Below are 20,000 nucleotides of genomic sequence, written 5' to 3' on the forward strand. Positions count from 1 at the left end.
ACCGTCCGGGGCGACTCTCGGCCTGTGTTTTCGGAGCCGGCCGGGCATCACGCTCCCTCCTTGGATGGACAACATTCGTAGTTGACACTTTGTGTCATTTTATCCGAGCGGGCGGGCGCCTCGAGAGGCGGACCGTCCGGGGCGACTCTCGGCCTGTGTTTTCGGAGCCGGCCGGGCCTCACGCTCCCTCCTTGGATGGACAACATTCGTAGTTGACACTTTGTGTCATTTTATCCGAGCAGACGGGCGCCGCGAGGCGGACCGTCCGGGGCGACTCTCGGCCTGTGTTTTCGGAGCCGGCCGGGCATCACGCTCCCTCCTTGGATGGACAACATTCGTAGTTGACACTTTGTGTCATTTTATCCGAGCGGGCGGGCGCCTCGAGAGGCGGACCGTCCGGGGCGACTCTCGGCCTGTGTTTTCGGAGCCGGCCGGGCCTCACGCTCCCTCCTTGGATGGACAACATTCGTAGTTGACACTTTGTGTCATTTTATCCGAGCGGGCGGGCGCCGCGAGGCGGACCGTCCGGGGCGACTCTCGGCCTGTGTTTAAGGAGCCGGCCGGGCATCACGCTCCTTCCTTGGATGGACAACATTCGCAGTTGACACTTTGTGTCATTTTATCCGAGCAGACGGGCGCCGCGAGGCGGACCGTCCGGGGCGACTCTCGGCCTGTGTTTTCGGAGCCGGCCGGGCATCACGCTCCCTCCTTGGATGGACAACATTCGTAGTTGACACTTTGTGTCATTTTATCCGAGCAGACGGGCGCCGCGAGGCGACCGTCCGGGGCGACTCTCGGCCTGTGTTTAAGGAGCCGGCCGGGCATCACGCTCCTTCCTTGGATGGACAACATTCGTAGTTGACACTTTGTGTCATTTTATCCGAGCGGGCGGGCGCCGCGAGGCGGACCGTCCGGGGCGACTCTCGGCCTGTGTTTAAGGAGCCGGCCGGGCATCACGCTCCTTCCTTGGATGGACAACATTCGCAGTTGACACTTTGTGTCATTTTATCCGAGCAGACGGGCGCCGCGAGGCGGACCGTCCGGGGCGACTCTCGGCCTGTGTTTTCGGAGCCGGCCGGGCATCACGCTCCCTCCTTGGATGGACAACATTCGTAGTTGACACTTTGTGTCATTTTATCCGAGCAGACGGGCGCCGCGAGGCGGACCGTCCGGGGCGACTCTCGGCCTGTGTTTAAGGAGCCGGCCGGGCATCACGCTCCTTCCTTGGATGGACAACATTCGCAGTTGACACTTTGTGTCATTTTATCCGAGCAGACGGGCGCCGCGAGGCGGACCGTCCGGGGCGACTCTCGGCCTGTGTTTTCGGAGCCGGCCGGGCATCACGCTCCCTCCTTGGATGGACAACATTCGTAGTTGACACTTTGTGTCATTTTATCCGAGCAGACGGGCGCCGCGAGGCGGACCGTCCGGGGCGACTCTCGGCCTGTGTTTAAGGAGCCGGCCGGGCATCACGCTCCTTCCTTGGATGGACAACATTCGCAGTTGACACTTTGTGTCATTTTGTTCGGCCTGTGTTTAAGGAGGCGGCCGTCCTCCACTCGGTCCGTGTTTAAGGAGCGACACTCGCGCTCCGGTTCGGCCTGTATTTAGGGAGGCGGCCGTCCTCCCCTTGGTCTGTGTTAAGGGCGACACTCGGTCCATGTTTGAGGAGCCTGGCCCTGACGCTCCTCTCCGGCCTGTGTTTAAGGAGGCGGCCGTCCTCCCCTTGGTCTGTGTTAAGGGCGACACTCGGTCCATGTTTGAGGAGCCTGGCCCTGACGCTCCTCTCCGGCCTGTGTTTAAGGAGGCGGCCGTCCTCCCCTTGGTCTGTGTTAAGGGCGACACTCGGTCCATGTTTGAGGAGCCTGGCCCTGACGCTCCTCTCCGGCCTGTGTTTAAGGAGGCGGCCGTCCTCCCCTTGGTCTGTGTTAAGGGCGACACTCGGTCCGTGTTTAAGGAGCGGCCCTCGCGCTCCGGTTCGGCCTGTATTTAGGGAGGCGGCCGTCCTCCGCTTGGTCTGTGTTAAGGGCGACACTCGGTCCGTGTTTAAGGAGCCGGCCCTGACGCTCCTCTTCGGCCTGTGTTTAAGGAGGCGGCCGTCCTCCACTTCCTTCCATGCACCACCACATTCGCAGTTGACACTTTGCCATTTTTTCAGAGAGGTGACACTTAGTCGTTTTTTCGAAAGTTGACACTTAGTCGTTTTTTCGAAAGTTGACACTTTGCCGTTTTTTCAGAGAGGCGACACTTAGTCGTTTTTTCGAAAGTTGACACTTAGCCGTTTTTTCGAAAGTTGACACTTAGCCGTTTTTTCGAAAGTTGACACTTAGCCGTTTTTTCGAAAGTTGACACTTAGTCACTTTTTCGCCACAGTGACACCTCCAGCGCGTGCCACGGCGCTTTTCAGGTCTTCTATCCGACCTTGTGCTGTCGAGGACGGCGTGTCCGACGCCGTGGGGAGACCAGCACCATCTCCTCCATACTCGTAAACGGGGTGCTTTGGAAAACGGGGGGAAAGTCGATGAGTACACTGACTACTGGGACCATTTCATTGTACTCTGGCGCACCTGAAGACCAAAAAAGGTACTGCACCTTAGCCCGGGTACCTCACCCCCTGGTACCTCGAGGAGAACTTAGAAAAATTTCGACAAATTTTTGGTGAGCTCCAGGGAGAGAGGCTGATTTTTCGCTTTTTGAGGCCGACCGCCGAACCGGCGCGGGGCGGACTCACAAGCCCCGCAGAGCCGTGGGCACTTAGTCGTTTTTTCAGAGAGGCGACACTTAGTCGTTTTTTCAGAGGCGACACTTAGTCGTTTTTTCGAAAGTTGACACTTAGCCGTTTTTTCGAAAGTCGACACTTAGCCGTTTTTTTGGAAAGTTGACACTTAGTCGTTTTTTCGAAAGTTGACACTTAGTCGTTTTTTCGCCACAATTGGCTCTGAGCTCCAGGGGGAGAGCCTGGTTTTGCCTTATTTCAGGCCGGCTGGGGAACCGGCGCGGGTCGGATGCACGAGCCCGGCAGAGCCGTGGGCACTTAGAAAATTTTCGCCGATTAAGCTGGGACCTCCAGGCGGAGACCGGCATTCCTCGTCCTCGGGGTTCGACCCAGGAACCGGCGCTGGGCAGACGCCGTAGCCACGCAGAGCCGTGGGCACTTAGAAAATATTCGCCAAGTTGGCTCTGAGCTCCAGGCGGAGAGGCTGGTTTTGCCTTATTTCAGGCCGGCTGGGGAACCGGCGCGGGTCGGATGCACGAGCCCGCAGAGCCGTGGGCACTTTGCCATTTTCTCAGAGTCGACACTTAGTCGTTTTTTCAGAGAGGCGACACTCTGTCGTTTTTTCGAAAGTTGACACTTTGCCGTTTTTTCAGAGAGGCGACACTTAGCCGTTTTTTCGAAAGTTGACACTTAGCCGTTTTTTCGAAAGTCGACACTTAGCCGTTTTTTCAGAGATGTGACACTTTGCCGTTTTTTCGAAAGTCGACACTTAGCCGTTTTTTCAGAGATGTGACACTTAGAAACTTTTTGCCAAGTTGGCTGTGAGCTCCAGGAGGAGACCGTTATTTTTCGTCATTCGAGGCCGACTGCGGAACCGGCGCTGGGCGGACGCCAAAGCTCGGCAGGGCCGTGGGCACTTAGAAACTTTTTGCCAAGTTGGCTGTGAGCTCCAGGAGGAGACCGTTATTTTTCGTCATTCGAGGCCGACTGCGGAACCGGCGCTGAGCGGACGCCAAAGCTCGGCAGGGCCGTGGGCACTTAGAAACTTTTTGCCAAGTTGGCTGTGAGCTCCAGGAGGAGACCGTTATTTTTCGTCATTCGAGGCCGACTGCGGAACCGGCGCTGGGCGGACGCCAAAGCTCGGCAGGGCCGTGGGCACTTAGAAACTTTTTGCCAAGTTGGCTGTGAGCTCCAGGAGGAGACCGTTATTTTTCGTCATTCGAGGCCGACTGCGGAACCGGCGCTGGGCGGACGCCAAAGCTCGGCAGGGCCGTGGGCACTTAGAAACTTTTTGCCAAGTTGGCTGTGAGCTCCAGGAGGAGACCGTTATTTTTCGTCATTCGAGGCCGACTGCGGAACCGGCGCTGAGCGGACGCCAAAGCTCGGCAGGGCCGTGGGCACTTAGAAACTTTTTGCCAAGTTGGCTGTGAGCTCCAGGAGGAGACCGTTATTTTTCGTCATTCGAGGCCGACTGCGGAACCGGCGCTGGGCGGACGCCAAAGCTCGGCAGGGCCGTGGGCACTTAGAAACTTTTTGCCAAGTTGGCTGTGAGCTCCAGGAGGAGACCGTTATTTTTCGTCATTCGAGGCCGACTGCGGAACCGGCGCTGAGCGGACGCCAAAGCTCGGCAGGGCCGTGGGCACTTAGAAACTTTTTGCCAAGTTGGCTGTGAGCTCCAGGAGGAGACCGTTATTTTTCGTCATTCGAGGCCGACTGCGGAACCGGCGCTGGGCGGACGCCAAAGCTCGGCAGGGCCGTGGGCACTTAGAAACTTTTTGCCAAGTTGGCTGTGAGCTCCAGGAGGAGACCGTTATTTTTCGTCATTCGAGGCCGACTGCGGAACCGGCGCTGGGCGGACGCCAAAGCTCGGCAGGGCCGTGGGCACTTAGAAACTTTTTGCCAAGTTGGCTGTGAGCTCCAGGAGGAGACCGTTATTTTTCGTCATTCGAGGCCGACTGCGGAACCGGCGCTGGGCGGACGCCAAAGCTCGGCAGGGCCGTGGGCACTTAGAAACTTTTTGCCAAGTTGGCTGTGAGCTCCAGGAGGAGACCGTTATTTTTCGTCATTCGAGGCCGACTGCGGAACCGGCGCTGGGCGGACGCCAAAGCTCGGCAGGGCCGTGGGCACTTAGAAACTTTTTGCCAAGTTGGCTGTGAGCTCCAGGAGGAGACCGTTATTTTTCGTCATTCGAGGCCGACTGCGGAACCGGCGCTGGGCGGACGCCAAAGCTCGGCAGGGCCGTGGGCACTTAGAAACTTTTTGCCAAGTTGGCTGTGAGCTCCAGGAGGAGACCGTTATTTTTCGTCATTGGAGGCCGACTGCGGAACCGGCGCTGGGCGGACGCCAAAGCTCGGCAGGGCCGTGGGCACTTAGAAACTTTTTGCCAAGTTGGCTGTGAGCTCCAGGAGGAGACCGTTATTTTTCGTCATTCTAGGCCGGCTGCAGAACCGGCGCGGGTCGGATGCACGAGCCCGCAGAGCCGTGGGCACTTTGCCACTTTTTCGCCACAATTGGCTGTGAGCTCCAGGAGGAGACCGTTATTTTTCGTCATTCTAGGCCGGTTGCAGAACCGGCGCGGCTCGGATGCACGAGCCCGCAGAGCCGTGGGCACTTAGAAAATTTTCAGAGAGGCGACACTTTGCCATTTTTTCAGAGAGGTGACACTTAGTCGTTTTTTCGAAAGTTGACACTTAGCCGTTTTTTCGAAAGTTGACACTTAGTCGTTTTTTCGAAAGTTGACACTTAGTCGTTTTTTCGCCAAAGTGCCCACCTCCAGCGCGTGCCACGGCGCTTTCCAGGTCTTCTATCCGACCTTGTGCTGTCGAGGACGGCGTGTCCGACGCCGTGGGGAGACCAGCACCATCTCCTCCATACTCGTAAACGAGGTGCTTTGGAAAACGGGGGGAAAGTCGATGAGTACACTGACTACTGGGACCATTTCATTGTACTCTGGCGCACCTGAAGACCAAAAAAGGTACTGCACCTTAGCCCGGGTACCTCACCCCCTGGTACCTCGAGGAGAACTTAGAAAAATTTCGACAAATTTTTGGTGAGCTCCAGGGAGAGAGGCTGATTTTTTGCTTTTTGAGGCCGACCGCCGAACCGGCGCGGGGCGGACTCACAAGCCCCGCAGAGCCGTGGGCACTTAGTCGTTTTTTCGAAAGTTGACACTTAGCCGTTTTTTCGAAAGTTGACACTTAGCCGTTTTTTCGAAAGTCGACACTTAGCCGTTTTTTCGAAAGTTGACACTTAGTCGTTTTTTCGCCGATTTTGCTGGGACCTCCAGGCGAGGACCGGCGTTTTTCGTCTTCCGGGTCCGACCCGGGAACCAGCGCCGAGCGGACACATTCGCTCGCTAGTGCCGTTGGCACTTAGAAAATTTTTCGTTTGTCATGAGCTCCGGGCGAGGACCGGCGTTTTTCGTCTTCCGGGTTCGACCCGGGAACCAGCGCCGAGCGGACACATTCGCTCGCTAGTGCCGTTGGCACTTAGAAAATTTTTCGTTTGTCATGAGCTCCGGGCGGAGACCGGCGTTTTTCGTCTTCCGGGTTCGACCCGGGAACCAGCGCCGAGCGGACACATTCGCTCGCTAGTGCCGTTGGCACTTAGAAAATTTTTCGTTTGTCATGAGCTCCGGGCGGAGACCGGCGTTTTTCGTCTTCCGGGTTCGACCCGGGAACCAGCGCCGAGCGGACACATTCGCTCGCTAGTGCCGTTGGCACTTAGAAAATTTTTCGTTTGTCATGAGCTCCGGGCGGAGAGCGGCGTTTTTCGTCTTCCGGGTTCGACCCGGGAACCAGCGCCGAGCGGACACATTCGCTCGCTAGTGCCGTTGGCACTTAGAAAATTTTTCGTTTGTCATGAGCTCCGGGCGGAGACCGGCGTTTTTCGTCTTCCGGGTTCGACCCGGGAACCAGCGCCGAGCGGACACATTCGCTCGCTAGTGCCGTTGGCACTTAGAAAATTTTTCGTTTGTCATGAGCTCCGGGCGGAGACCGGCGTTTTCCGTCTTCCGGGTTCGACCCGGGAACCAGCGCCGAGCGGACACATTCGCTCGCTAGTGCCGTTGGCACTTAGAAAATTTTTCGTTTGTCATGAGCTCCGGGCGAGGACCGGCGTTTTTCGTCTTCCGGGTTCGACCCGGGAACCAGCGCCGAGCGGACACATTCGCTCGCTAGTGCCGTTGGCACTTAGAAAATTTTTCGTTTGTCATGAGCTCCGGGCGAGGACCGGCGTTTTTCGTCTTCCGGGTTCGACCCGGGAACCAGCGCCGAGCGGACACATTCGCTCGCTAGTGCCGTTGGCACTTAGAAAATTTTTCGTTTGTCATGAGCTCCGGGCGGAGACCGGCGTTTTTCGTCTTCCGGGTTCGACCCGGGAACCAGCGCCGAGCGGACACATTCGCTCGCTAGTGCCGTTGGCACTTAGAAAATTTTTCGTTTGTCATGAGCTCCGGGCGGAGACCGGCGTTTTCCGTCTTCCGGGTTCGACCCGGGAACCAGCGCCGAGCGGACACATTCGCTCGCTAGTGCCGTTGGCACTTAGAAAATTTTTCGTTTGTCATGAGCTCCGGGCGAGGACCGGCGTTTTTCGTCTTCCGGGTTCGACCCGGGAACCAGCGCCGAGCGGACACATTCGCTCGCTAGTGCCGTTGGCACTTAGAAAATTTTTCGTTTGTCATGAGCTCCGGGCGAGGACCGGCGTTTTTCGTCTTCCGGGTTCGACCCGGGAACCAGCGCCGAGCGGACACATTCGCTCGCTAGTGCCGTTGGCACTTAGAAAATTTTTCGTTTGTCATGAGCTCCGGGCGGAGACCGGCGTTTTTCGTCTTCCGGGTTCGACCCGGGAACCAGCGCCGAGCGGACACATTCGCTCGCTAGTGCCGTTGGCACTTAGAAAATTTTTCGTTTGTCATGAGCTCCGGGCGGAGACCGGCATTTTTCGTCATTCGAGGCCGACGGGGGAACCAGCCGGAGCGGACACGTTTGCTCGGAAGAGCCGTTGGCACTTAGAAAAAATTCCGTGTCTCGTGAGCTCCAGGGGGGACAGGCTGGTTTTATTCATCCGTAGCCGACATGGGAACCAGCGCGGAGCGGATTGGTGTTGCGCTGCCATATACCTCATCTCTCTCAGGAGTCCCCCCCTTATACGTGCCGATGGTGTTTTGGAAAACGGGGGGTAACTGGATGAGTACACTGACTAGGGGGACCAGTACACTAGCGAGTGGGACCAGTACACTGACTAGTGGGACCAACACACTATGAGCGCCTGGTACCTAAAATGGAAGTATAGAGGCCGAATTTCGGGCAAGATCACGCCGTGTTAGGCTTCCAGGACCTCGGCTAAGCAATTTTAACGGGTCGCCCGGTTCTTTTTTGATCCAGCCCGGTTCTTTTTTTTATCCAGCCCGGTTCTTTTTACACTTCCAGCTGGAGCTCGGGAGCGGCTTTTTGCACAAGATCACGCCGTGTTAGGCTTCCAGGACCTCGGCTAAGCAATTTTAACGGGTCGCCCGGTTCTTTTTTGATCCAGCCCGGTTCTTTTTTTTATCCAGCCCGGTTCTTTTTACACTTCCAGCTGGAGCTCGGGAGCGGCTTTTTGCACAAGATCACGCCGTGTTAGGCTTCCAGGACCTCGGCTAAGCAATTTTAACGGGTCGCCCGGTTCTTTTTTGATCCAGCCCGGTTCTTTTTTTATCCAGCCTGGTTCTTTTTACACTTCCAGCTGGAGCTCGGGAGCGGCTTTTTGCACAAGAACACGCCGTGTTAGGCTTCCAGGACCTCGGCTAAGCAACTTTAACGGGTCGCCCGGTTCTTTTTTGATCCAGCCCGGTTCTTTTTTTTATCCAGCCCGGTTCTTTTTACACTTCCAGCTGGAGCTCGGGAGCGGCTTTTTGCACAAGAACACGCCGTGTTAGGCTTCCAGGACCTCGGCTAAGCAATTTTAACGGGTCGCCCGGTTCTTTTTTGATCCAGCCCGGTTCTTTTTTTTATCCAGCCCGGTTCTTTTTACACTTCCAGCTGGAGCTCGGGAGCGGCTTTTTGCACAAGATCACGCCGTGTTAGGCTTCCAGGACCTCGGCTAAGCAATTTTAACGGGTCGCCCGGTTCTTTTGTGATCCAGCCCGGTTCTTTTTTTTATCCAGCCCGGTTCTTTTTACACTTCCAGCTGGAGCTCGGGAGCGGCTTTTTGCACAAGAACACGCCGTGTTAGGCTTCCAGGACCTCGGCTAAGCAATTTTAACGGGTCGCCCGGTTCTTTTTTGATCCAGCCCGGTTCTTTTTTTTATCCAGCCCGGTTCTTTTTACACTTCCAGCTGGAGCTCGGGAGCGGCTTTTTGCACAAGAACACGCCGTGTTAGGCTTCCAGGACCTCGGCTAAGCAATTTTAACGGGTCGCCCGGTTCTTTTTTGATCCAGCCCGGTTCTTTTTTTTATCCAGCCCGGTTCTTTTTACACTTCCAGCTGGAGCTCGGGAGCGGCTTTTTGCACAAGATCACGCCGTGTTAGGCTTCCAGGACCTCGGCTAAGCAATTTTAACGGGTCGCCCGGTTCTTTTTTGATCCAGCCCGGTTCTTTTTTTTATCCAGCCCGGTTCTTTTTACACTTCCAGCTGGAGCTCGGGAGCGGCTTTTTGCACAAGATCACGCCGTGTTAGGCTTCCAGGACCTCGGCTAAGCAATTTTAACGGGTCGCCCGGTTCTTTTTTGATCCAGCCCGGTTCTTTTTTTATCCAGCCTGGTTCTTTTTACACTTCCAGCTGGAGCTCGGGAGCGGCTTTTTGCACAAGAACACGCCGTGTTAGGCTTCCAGGACCTCGGCTAAGCAACTTTAACGGGTCGCCCGGTTCTTTTTTGATCCAGCCCGGTTCTTTTTTTTATCCAGCCCGGTTCTTTTTACACTTCCAGCTGGAGCTCGGGAGCGGCTTTTTGCACAAGAACACGCCGTGTTAGGCTTCCAGGACCTCGGCTAAGCAATTTTAACGGGTCGCCCGGTTCTTTTTTGATCCAGCCCGGTTCTTTTTTTTATCCAGCCCGGTTCTTTTTACACTTCCAGCTGGAGCTCGGGAGCGGCTTTTTGCACAAGAACACGCCGTGTTAGGCTTCCAGGACCTCGGCTAAGCAATTTTAACGGGTCGCCCGGTTCTTTTTTGATCCAGCCCGGTTCTTTTTTTTATCCAGCCCGGTTCTTTTTACACTTCCAGCTGGAGCTCGGGAGCGGCTTTTTGCACAAGATCACGCCGTGTTAGGCTTCCAGGACCTCGGCTAAGCAACTTTAACGGGTCGCCCGGTTCTTTTTTGATCCAGCCCGGTTCTTTTTTTTATCCAGCCCGGTTCTTTTTACACTTCCAGCTGGAGCTCGGGAGCGGCTTTTTGCACAAGATCACGCCGTGTTAGGCTTCCAGGACCTCGGCTAAGCAATTTTAACGGGTCGCCCGGTTCTTTTTTGATCCAGCCCGGTTCTTTTTTTATCCAGCCTGGTTCTTTTTACACTTCCAGCTGGAGCTCGGGAGCGGCTTTTTGCACAAGAACACGCCGTGTTAGGCTTCCAGGACCTCGGCTAAGCAACTTTAACGGGTCGCCCGGTTCTTTTTTGATCCAGCCCGGTTCTTTTTTTTATCCAGCCCGGTTCTTTTTACACTTCCAGCTGGAGCTCGGGAGCGGCTTTTTGCACAAGAACACGCCGTGTTAGGCTTCCAGGACCTCGGCTAAGCAATTTTAACGGGTCGCCCGGTTCTTTTTTGATCCAGCCCGGTTCTTTTTTTTATCCAGCCCGGTTCTTTTTACACTTCCAGCTGGAGCTCGGGAGCGGCTTTTTGCACAAGAACACGCCGTGTTAGGCTTCCAGGACCTCGGCTAAGCAATTTTAACGGGTCGCCCGGTTCTTTTTTGATCCAGCCCGGTTCTTTTTTTTATCCAGCCCGGTTCTTTTTACACTTCCAGCTGGAGCTCGGGAGCGGCTTTTTGCACAAGATCACGCCGTGTTAGGCTTCCAGGACCTCGGCTAAGCAACTTTAACGGGTCGCCCGGTTCTTTTTTGATCCAGCCCGGTTCTTTTTTTTATCCAGCCCGGTTCTTTTTACACTTCCAGCTGGAGCTCGGGAGCGGCTTTTTGCACAAGATCACGCCGTGTTAGGCTTCCAGGACCTCGGCTAAGCAATTTTAACGGGTCGCCCGGTTCTTTTTTGATCCAGCCCGGTTCTTTTTTTTATCCAGCCCGGTTCTTTTTACACTTCCAGCTGGAGCTCGGGAGCGGCTTTTTGCACAAGATCACGCCGTGTTAGGCTTCCAGGACCTCGGCTAAGCAATTTTAACGGGTCGCCCGGTTCTTTTTTGATCCAGCCCGGTTCTTTTTTTATCCAGCCTGGTTCTTTTTACACTTCCAGCTGGAGCTCGGGAGCGGCTTTTTGCACAAGAACACGCCGTGTTAGGCTTCCAGGACCTCGGCTAAGCAATTTTAACGGGTCGCCCGGTTCTTTTTTGATCCAGCCCGGTTCTTTTTTTTATCCAGCCCGGTTCTTTTTACACTTCCAGCTGGAGCTCGGGAGCGGCTTTTTGCACAAGATCACGCCGTGTTAGGCTTCCAGGACCTCGGCTAAGCAACTTTAACGGGTCGCCCGGTTCTTTTTTGATCCAGCCCGGTTCTTTTTTTTATCCAGCCCGGTTCTTTTTACACTTCCAGCTGGAGCTCGGGAGCGGCTTTTTGCACAAGATCACGCCGTGTTAGGCTTCCAGGACCTCGGCTAAGCAATTTTAACGGGTCGCCCGGTTCTTTTTTGATCCAGCCCGGTTCTTTTTTTTATCCAGCCCGGTTCTTTTTACACTTCCAGCTGGAGCTCGGGAGCGGCTTTTTGCACAAGATCACGCCGTGTTAGGCTTCCAGGACCTCGGCTAAGCAATTTTAACGGGTCGCCCGGTTCTTTTTTGATCCAGCCCGGTTCTTTTTTTTATCCAGCCCGGTTCTTTTTACACTTCCAGCTGGAGCTCGGGAGCGGCTTTTTGCACAAGATCACGCCGTGTTAGGCTTCCAGGACCTCGGCTAAGCAATTTTAACGGGTCGCCCGGTTCTTTTTTGATCCAGCCCGGTTCTTTTTTTTATCCAGCCCGGTTCTTTTTACACTTCCAGCTGGAGCTCGGGAGCGGCTTTTTGCACAAGAACACGCCGTGTTAGGCTTCCAGGACCTCGGCTAAGCAATTTTAACGGGTCGCCCGGTTCTTTTTTGAACCAGCCCGGTTCTTTTTTTTATCCAGCCCGGTTCTTTTTACACTTCCAGCTGGAGCTCGGGAGCGGCTTTTTGCACAAGAACACGCCGTGTAAGGCTTCCAGGACCTCGGCTAAGCAATTTTAACGGGTCGCCCGGTTCTTTTTTGAACCAGCCCGGTTCTTTTTTTGATCCAGCCCGGTTCTTTTTACACTTCCAGCTGGAGCTCGGGAGCGGCTTTTTGCACAAGATCACGCCGTGTTAGGCTTCCAGGACCTCGGCTAAGCAATTTTAACGGGTCGCCCGGTTCTTTTTTGATCCAGCCCGGTTCTTTTTTTTATCCAGCCCGGTTCTTTTTACACTTCCAGCTGGAGCTCGGGAGCGGCTTTTTGCACAAGATCACGCCGGGTTAGGCTTCCAGGACCTCGGCTAAGCAATTTTAACGGGTCGCCCGGTTCTTTTTTGATCCAGCCCGGTTCTTTTTCCACTTCCAGCTGGAGCTCAGCAGCGGCTTTTTGCACAAGATCACGCCGGGTTAGGCTTCCAGGACCTCGGCTAAGCACTTCTAACGGGTCGCCCGGTTCTTTTTTTGAACCAGCCCGGTTCTTTTTACACTTCCAGCTGGAGCTCAGCAGCGGCTTTTTGCACAAGATCACGCCGGGTTAGGGTTCCAGGACCTCGGCTAAGCAATTTTAACGGGCCGCCCGGTTCTTTTTTTGATCCAGCCCGGTTCTTTTTACACTTCCAGCTGGAGCTCAGCAGCGGCTTTTTGCACAAGATCACGCCGGGTTAGGCTTCCAGGACCTCGGCTAAGCACTTCTAACGGGCCCTGGTCCACCCCTGCCAGCGCATTTCAAAACTTGGCATTAATTTCGACCTAAGAGACGGAGTCTGATTTTTTTCTACCACTTGGGCGGCCTTTTTGCACCCAGAACACCCGCACCGGCACCATAAATTCGAAGGGTGCCGAGTGCGTCGGCGCAGATTCTGCGACGGAGTGACACTTCCCTCTTGTGGACATTCGGCGGTAGGTGAAATGCGCACTCGGTCTTCTCTTTTCTTTTCCTTCCAGTGAAACTTTGGCAACATTCTGCGAGCTGCTGGCTTCCAGAACCTCGGCCAAGCAGGTGGAGGATTTTTTTCCACTTCCAGCTGGAGGTGAGGAGGGACTTTTTGGGCAAGATCACGCCGACTTAGCAAGCAAGGTGGAAGTGCCAGCATGCTCCGTGGCTGGAAGTGTGGATGTGCCAGCACCCTCCCTGCCTATGGAAGTGTGGAGCTCCAGCACCCTCCCTGCCTATGGAAGTGTGGAGCTCCAGCACCCTCCCTGCCTATGGAAGTGTGGAGCTCCAGCACCCTCCCTGCCTATGGAAGTGTGGAGCTCCAGCACCCTCCCTGCCTATGGAAGTGTGGACTCCAGCACCCTCCCTGCCTATGGAAGTGTGGAGCTCCAGCACCCTCCCTGCCTATGGAAGTGTGGAGCTCCAGCACCCTCCCTGCCTATGGAAGTGTGGAGCTCCAGCACCCTCCCATGCCTATGGAAGTGTGGAGCTCCAGCACCCTCCCTGCCTATGGAAGTGTGGAGCTCCAGCACCCTCCCTGCCTATGGAAGTGTGGAGCTCCAGCACCCTCCCTGCCTATGGAAGTGTGGAGCTCCAGCACCCTCCCTGCCTATGGAAGTGTGGAGCTCCAGCACCCTCCCTGCCTATGGAAGTGTGGAGCTCCAGCACCCTCCCTGCCTATGGAAGTGTGGAGCTCCAGCACCCTCCCTGCCTATGGAAGTGTGGAGCTCCAGCACCCTCCCTGCCTATGGAAGTGTGGAGCTCCAGCACCCTCCCTGCCTATGGAAGTGTGGAGCTCCAGCACCCTCCCTGCCTATGGAAGTGTGGAGCTCCAGCACCCTCCCTGCCTATGGAAGTGTGGAGCTCCAGCACCCTCCCTGCCTATGGAAGTGTGGAGCTCCAGCACCCTCCCTGCCTATGGAAGTGTGGAGCTCCAGCACCCTCCCTGCCTATGGAAGTGTGGAGCTCCAGCACCCTCCCTGCCTATGGAAGTGTGGAGCTCCAGCACCCTCCCTGCCTATGGAAGTGTGGAGCTCCAGCACCCTCCCTGCCTATGGAAGTGTGGAGCTCCAGCACCCTCCCTGCCTATGGAAGTGTGGAGCTCCAGCACCCTCCCTGCCTATGGAAGTGTGGAGCTCCAGCACCCTCCCTGCCTATGGAAGTGTGGAGCTCCAGCACCCTCCCTGCCTATGGAAGTGTGGAGCTCCAGCACCCTCCCTGCCTATGGAAGTGTGGAGCTCCAGCACCCTCCCTGCCTATGGAAGTGTGGAGCTCCAGCACCCTCCCTGCCTATGGAAGTGTGGAGCTCCAGCACCCTCCCTGCCTATGGAAGTGTGGAGCTCCAGCACCCTCCCTGCCTATGGAAGTGTGGAGCTCCAGCACCCTCCCTGCCTATGGAAGTGTGGAGCTCCAGCACCCTCCCTGCCTATGGAAGTGTGGAGCTCCAGCACCCTCCCTGCCTATGGAAGTGTGGAGCTCCAGCACCCTCCCTGCCTATGGAAGTGTGGAGCTCCAGCACCCTCCCTGCCTATGGAAGTGTGGAGCTCCAGCACCCTCCCTGCCTATGGAAGTGTGGAGCTCCAGCACCCTCCCTGCCTATGGAAGTGTGGAGCTCCAGCACCCTCCCTGCCTATGGAAGTGTGGAGCTCCAGCACCCTCCCTGCCTATGGAAGTGTGGAGCTCCAGCACCCTCCCTGCCTATGGAAGTGTGGAGCTCCAGCACCCTCCCTGCCTATGGAAGTGTGGAGCTCCAGCACCCTCCCTGCCTATGGAAGTGTGGAGCTCCAGCACCCTCCCTGCCTATGGAAGTGTGGAGCTCCAGCACCCTCCCTGCCTATGGAAGTGTGGAGCTCCAGCACCCTCCCTGCCTATGGAAGTGTGGAGCTCCAGCACCCTCCCTGCCTATGGAAGTGTGGAGCTCCAGCACCCTCCCTGCCTATGGAAGTGTGGAGCTCCAGCACCCTCCCTGCCTATGGAAGTGTGGAGCTCCAGCACCCTCCCTGCCTATGGAAGTGTGGAGCTCCAGCACCCTCCCTGCCTATGGAAGTGTGGAGCTCCAGCACCCTCCCTGCCTATGGAAGTGTGGAGCTCCAGCACCCTCCCTGCCTATGGAAGTGTGGAGCTCCAGCACCCTCCCTGCCTATGGAAGTGTGGAGCTCCAGCACCCTCCCTGCCTATGGAAGTGTGGAGCTCCAGCACCCTCCCTGCCTATGGAAGTGTGGAGCTCCAGCACCCTCCCTGCCTATGGAAGTGTGGAGCTCCAGCACCCTCCCTGCCTATGGAAGTGTGGAGCTCCAGCACCCTCCCTGCCTATGGAAGTGTGGAGCTCCAGCACCCTCCCTGCCTATGGAAGTGTGGAGCTCCAGCACCCTCCCTGCCTATGGAAGTGTGGAGCTCCAGCACCCTCCCTGCCTATGGAAGTGTGGAGCTCCAGCACCCTCCCTGCCTATGGAAGTGTGGAGCTCCAGCACCCTCCCTGCCTATGGAAGTGTGGAGCTCCAGCACCCTCCCTGCCTATGGAAGTGTGGAGCTCCAGCACCCTCCCTGCCTATGGAAGTGTGGAGCTCCAGCACCCTCCCTGCCTATGGAAGTGTGGAGCTCCAGCACCCTCCCTGCCTATGGAAGTGTGGAGCTCCAGCACCCTCCCTGCCTATGGAAGTGTGGAGCTCCAGCACCCTCCCTGCCTATGGAAGTGTGGAGCTCCAGCACCCTCCCTGCCTATGGAAGTGTGGAGCTCCAGCACCCTCCCTGCCTATGGAAGTGTGGAGCTCCAGCACCCTCCCTGCCTATGGAAGTGTGGAGCTCCAGCACCCTCCCTGCCTATGGAAGTGTGGAGCTCCAGCACCCTCCCTGCCTATGGAAGTGTGGAGCTCCAGCACCCTCCCTGCCTATGGAAGTGTGGAGCTCCAGCACCCTCCCTGCCTATGGAAGTGTGGAGCTCCAGCACCCTCCCTGCCTATGGAAGTGTGGAGCTCCAGCACCCTCCCTGCCTATGGAAGTGTGGAGCTCCAGCACCCTCCCTGCCTATGGAAGTGTGGAGCTCCAGCACCCTCCCTGCCTATGGAAGTGTGGAGCTCCAGCACCCTCCCTGCCTATGGAAGTGTGGAGCTCCAGCACCCTCCCTGCCTATGGAAGTGTGGAGCTCCAGCACCCTCCCTGCCTATGGAAGTGTGGAGCTCCAGCACCCTCCCTGCCTATGGAAGTGTGGAGCTCCAGCACCCTCCCTGCCTATGGAAGTGTGGAGCTCCAGCACCCTCCCTGCCTATGGAAGTGTGGAGCTCCAGCACCCTCCCTGCCTATGGAAGTGTGGAGCTCCAGCACCCTCCCTGCCTATGGAAGTGTGGAGCTCCAGCACCCTCCCTGCCTATGGAAGTGTGGAGCTCCAGCACCCTCCCTGCCTATGGAAGTGTGGAGCTCCAGCACCCTCCCTGCCTATGGAAGTGTGGAGCTCCAGCACCCTCCCTGCCTATGGAAGTGTGGAGCTCCAGCACCCTCCCTGCCTATGGAAGTGTGGAGCTCCAGCACCCTCCCTGCCTATGGAAGTGTGGAGCTCCAGCACCCTCCCTGCCTATGGAAGTGTGGAGCTCCAGCACCCTCCCTGCCTATGGAAGTGTGGAGCTCCAGCACCCTCCCTGCCTATGGAAGTGTGGAGCTCCAGCACCCTCCCTGCCTATGGAAGTGTGGAGCTCCAGCACCCTCCCTGCCTATGGAAGTGTGGAGCTCCAGCACCCTCCCTGCCTATGGAAGTGTGGAGCTCCAGCACCCTCCCTGCCTATGGAAGTGTGGAGCTCCAGCACCCTCCCTGCCTATGGAAGTGTGGAGCTCCAGCACCCTCCCTGCCTATGGAAGTGTGGAGCTCCAGCACCCTCCCTGCCTATGGAAGTGTGGAGCTCCAGCACCCTCCCTGCCTATGGAAGTGTGGAGCTCCAGCACCCTCCCTGCCTATGGAAGTGTGGAGCTCCAGCACCCTCCCTGCCTATGGAAGTGTGGAGCTCCAGCACCCTCCCTGCCTATGGAAGTGTGGAGCTCCAGCACCCTCCCTGCCTATGGAAGTGTGGAGCTCCAGCACCCTCCCTGCCTATGGAAGAGCCACCTCCGCGGGCATGCTGCTCAACCACGCCGGCCCAGAGTTCCAGCCGCTCGGCTACACTCTCTCACAAGCCCCGCCTGGAGCTCCCCAGCCCACCCCTGGTACCTCAACTACCGAGGCCAGCCGCTCGACCAGGCCGGCCCAGAGTTCCAGCCGCTCGGCTTCACTCTCTCACAAGCCCCGCCTGGAGCTCCCCAGCCCGCCCCTGGTACCTCAACTACCGAGGCCAGCCGCTCGACCAGGCCGGCCGAGAGTTCCAGCCGCTCGGCTTCACTCTCTCACAAGACCCGCCTGGAGCTCCCCGCCCCACCCCTGGTACCTCAACTACCGAGGCCAGCCGCTCGACCACGCCGGCGCAGAGTTCCAGCCGCTCGGATAAGCTCTGTCACTCACCCGCCGCGCAGCCACCGGTAACGGGGAAATGTCGCCGCCTTGTGGACACGCCGTTGTAAATGAATGGGCTTTCGCACTTAGTGCAATTTTAGCCAACTCTCTGACTGGAGCTATGGAAGTATGGAGCTATGGAGCCACCAGCCACCCAGGCTGGAGCTATGGAGCTATGGAGCTCTGGTGCTATGGAGCTATGGAGCTCTGGTGCTATGGAGCCCTGGAGCTATGGAGCCCTGGAGCTATGGAGCTATGGAGCTCTGGTGCTATGGAGCTATGGAGCTCTGGTGCTATGGAGCTATGGAGCTCTGGTGCTATGGAGCTATGGAGCTCTGGTGCTATGGAGCTATGGAGCTCTGGTGCTATGGAGCTATGGAGCTCTGGTGCTATGGAGCTATGGAGCTCTGGTGCTATGGAGCTATGGAGCTCTGGTGCTATGGAGCTATGGAGCTATGGAGCCACCAGCCAGCACCCTCCGTGGCTGGATCAATGGAAGTGTTTTAGGTACCAGGCAGCCAAAGGGCCGAGGCCTCACGCTCGACCACGCCGGCGCAGAGTTCCAGCCGCTCGGATAAGCTCTGTCACTCACCCGCCGCGCAGCCACCGGTAACGGGGAAATGTCGCCGCCTTGTGGACACGCCGTTGTAAATGAATGGGCTTTCGCACTTAGTGCAATTTTAGCACACTCTCTGACTGGAGCTATGGAAGTATGGAGCTATGGAGCCACCAGCCACCCAGGCTGGAGCTATGGAGCTATGGAGCTCTGGTGCTATGGAGCTATGGAGCTCTGGTGCTATGGAGCTATGGAGCTCTGGTGCTATGGAGCTATGGAGCTCTGGTGCTATGGAGCTATGGAGCTCTGGTGCTATGGAGCTATGGAGCTCTGGTGCTATGGAGCTATGGAGCTCTGGTGCTATGGAGCTATGGAGCTATGGAGCCACCAGCCAGCACCCTCCGTGGCTGGATCAATGGAAGTGTTTTAGGTACCAGGCAGCCAAAGGGCCGGGGCCTCACGCTCGACCACGCCGGCGCAGAGTTCCAGCCGCTCGGATAAGCTCTGTCACTCACCCGCCACGCAGCCACCGGTAACGGGGAAATGTCGCCGCCTGGCGGACACGCCGTTGTAAATGAATGGGCTTTCGCACTTAGTGCAATTTTCGCCAACTCTCTGACTGGAGCTATGGAAGTATGGAGCTATGGAGCCACCAGCCACCCAGGCTGGAGCTATGGAGCTCTGGAGGTATGGAGCTATGGAGCCCTGGAGCTATGGAGCTATGGAGCCCTGGAGCTATGGAGCCCTGGAGCTATGGAGCTATGGAGCTCTGGTGCTATGGAGCTATGGAGCTCTGGTGCTATGGAGCTATGGAGCTCTGGTGCTATGGAGCTATGGAGCTCTGGTGCTATGGAGCTATGGAGCTCTGGTGCTATGGAGCTATGGAGCTCTGGTGCTATGGAGCAATGGAGCTATGGAGCCACCAGCCAGCACCCTCCGTGGCTGGATCAATGGAAGTGTTTTAGGTACCAGGCAGCCAAAGGGCCGAGGCCTCACGCTCGACCACGCCGGCGCAGAGTTCCAGCCGCTCGGATAAGCTCTGTCACTCACCCGCCGCGCAGCCACCGGTAACGGGGAAATGTCGCCGCCTTGTGGACACGCCGTTGTAAATGAATGGGCTTTCGCACTTAGTGCAATTTTCGCCAACTCTCTGACTGGAGCTATGGAAGTATGGAGCTATGGAGCCACCAGCCACCCAGGCTGGAGCTATGGAGCTCTGGAGCTATGGAGCTCTGGTGCTATGGAAGTATGGAGCTCTGGAGCTATGGAAGTATGGCGCTATGGAGCTATGGAGCTCTGGAAGTATGGAGCTATGGAGCTCTGGAGGTATGGAGCTATGGAGCCCTGGAGCCCTGGAGCTATGGAGCCCTGGAGCCCTGGAGCTATGGAGCCCTGGAGCTATGGAGCTATGGAGCTATGGAGCCCTGGAGCTATGGAGCCCTGGAGCTATGGAGCTATGGAGCTCTGGTGCTATGGAGCTATGGAGCTCTGGTGCTATGGAGCTATGGAGCTCTGGTGCTATGGAGCTCTGGTGCTATGGAGCTATGGAGCTATGGAGCTCTGGTGCTATGGAGCTATGGAGCTCTGGTGCTATGGAGCTATGGAGCTCTGGTGCTATGGAGCTATGGAGCTCTGGTGCTATGGAGCTATGGAGCTCTGGTGCTATGGAGCTATGGAGCTCTGGAGGTATGGAGCTATGGAGGTATGGAGCCACCAGCCAGCACCCTCCGAGGCTGGATCAATGGAAGTGTTTTAGGTACCAGGCAGCCAAAGGGCCGAGGCCTCACGCTCGACCACGCCGGCGCAGAGTTCCAGCCGCTCGGATAAGCTCTGTCACTCACCCGCCGCGCAGCCACCGGTAACGGGGAAATGTCGCCGCCTGGCGGACACGCCGTTGTAAATGAATGGGCTTTCGCACTTAGTGCAATTTTAGCCAACTCCGTGGCTGCAAGTATGGAAGTATGGAGCTATGGAGCCACCAGCCAGCACCCT

The sequence above is a fragment of the Syngnathus leptorhynchus genome, unplaced genomic scaffold, assembly GCF_054491065.1.
Source record: "Syngnathus leptorhynchus isolate UIUO unplaced genomic scaffold, UIUO_Slep HiC_scaffold_222, whole genome shotgun sequence".
NCBI classification, from domain to species: domain Eukaryota; kingdom Metazoa; phylum Chordata; class Actinopteri; order Syngnathiformes; family Syngnathidae; genus Syngnathus; species Syngnathus leptorhynchus.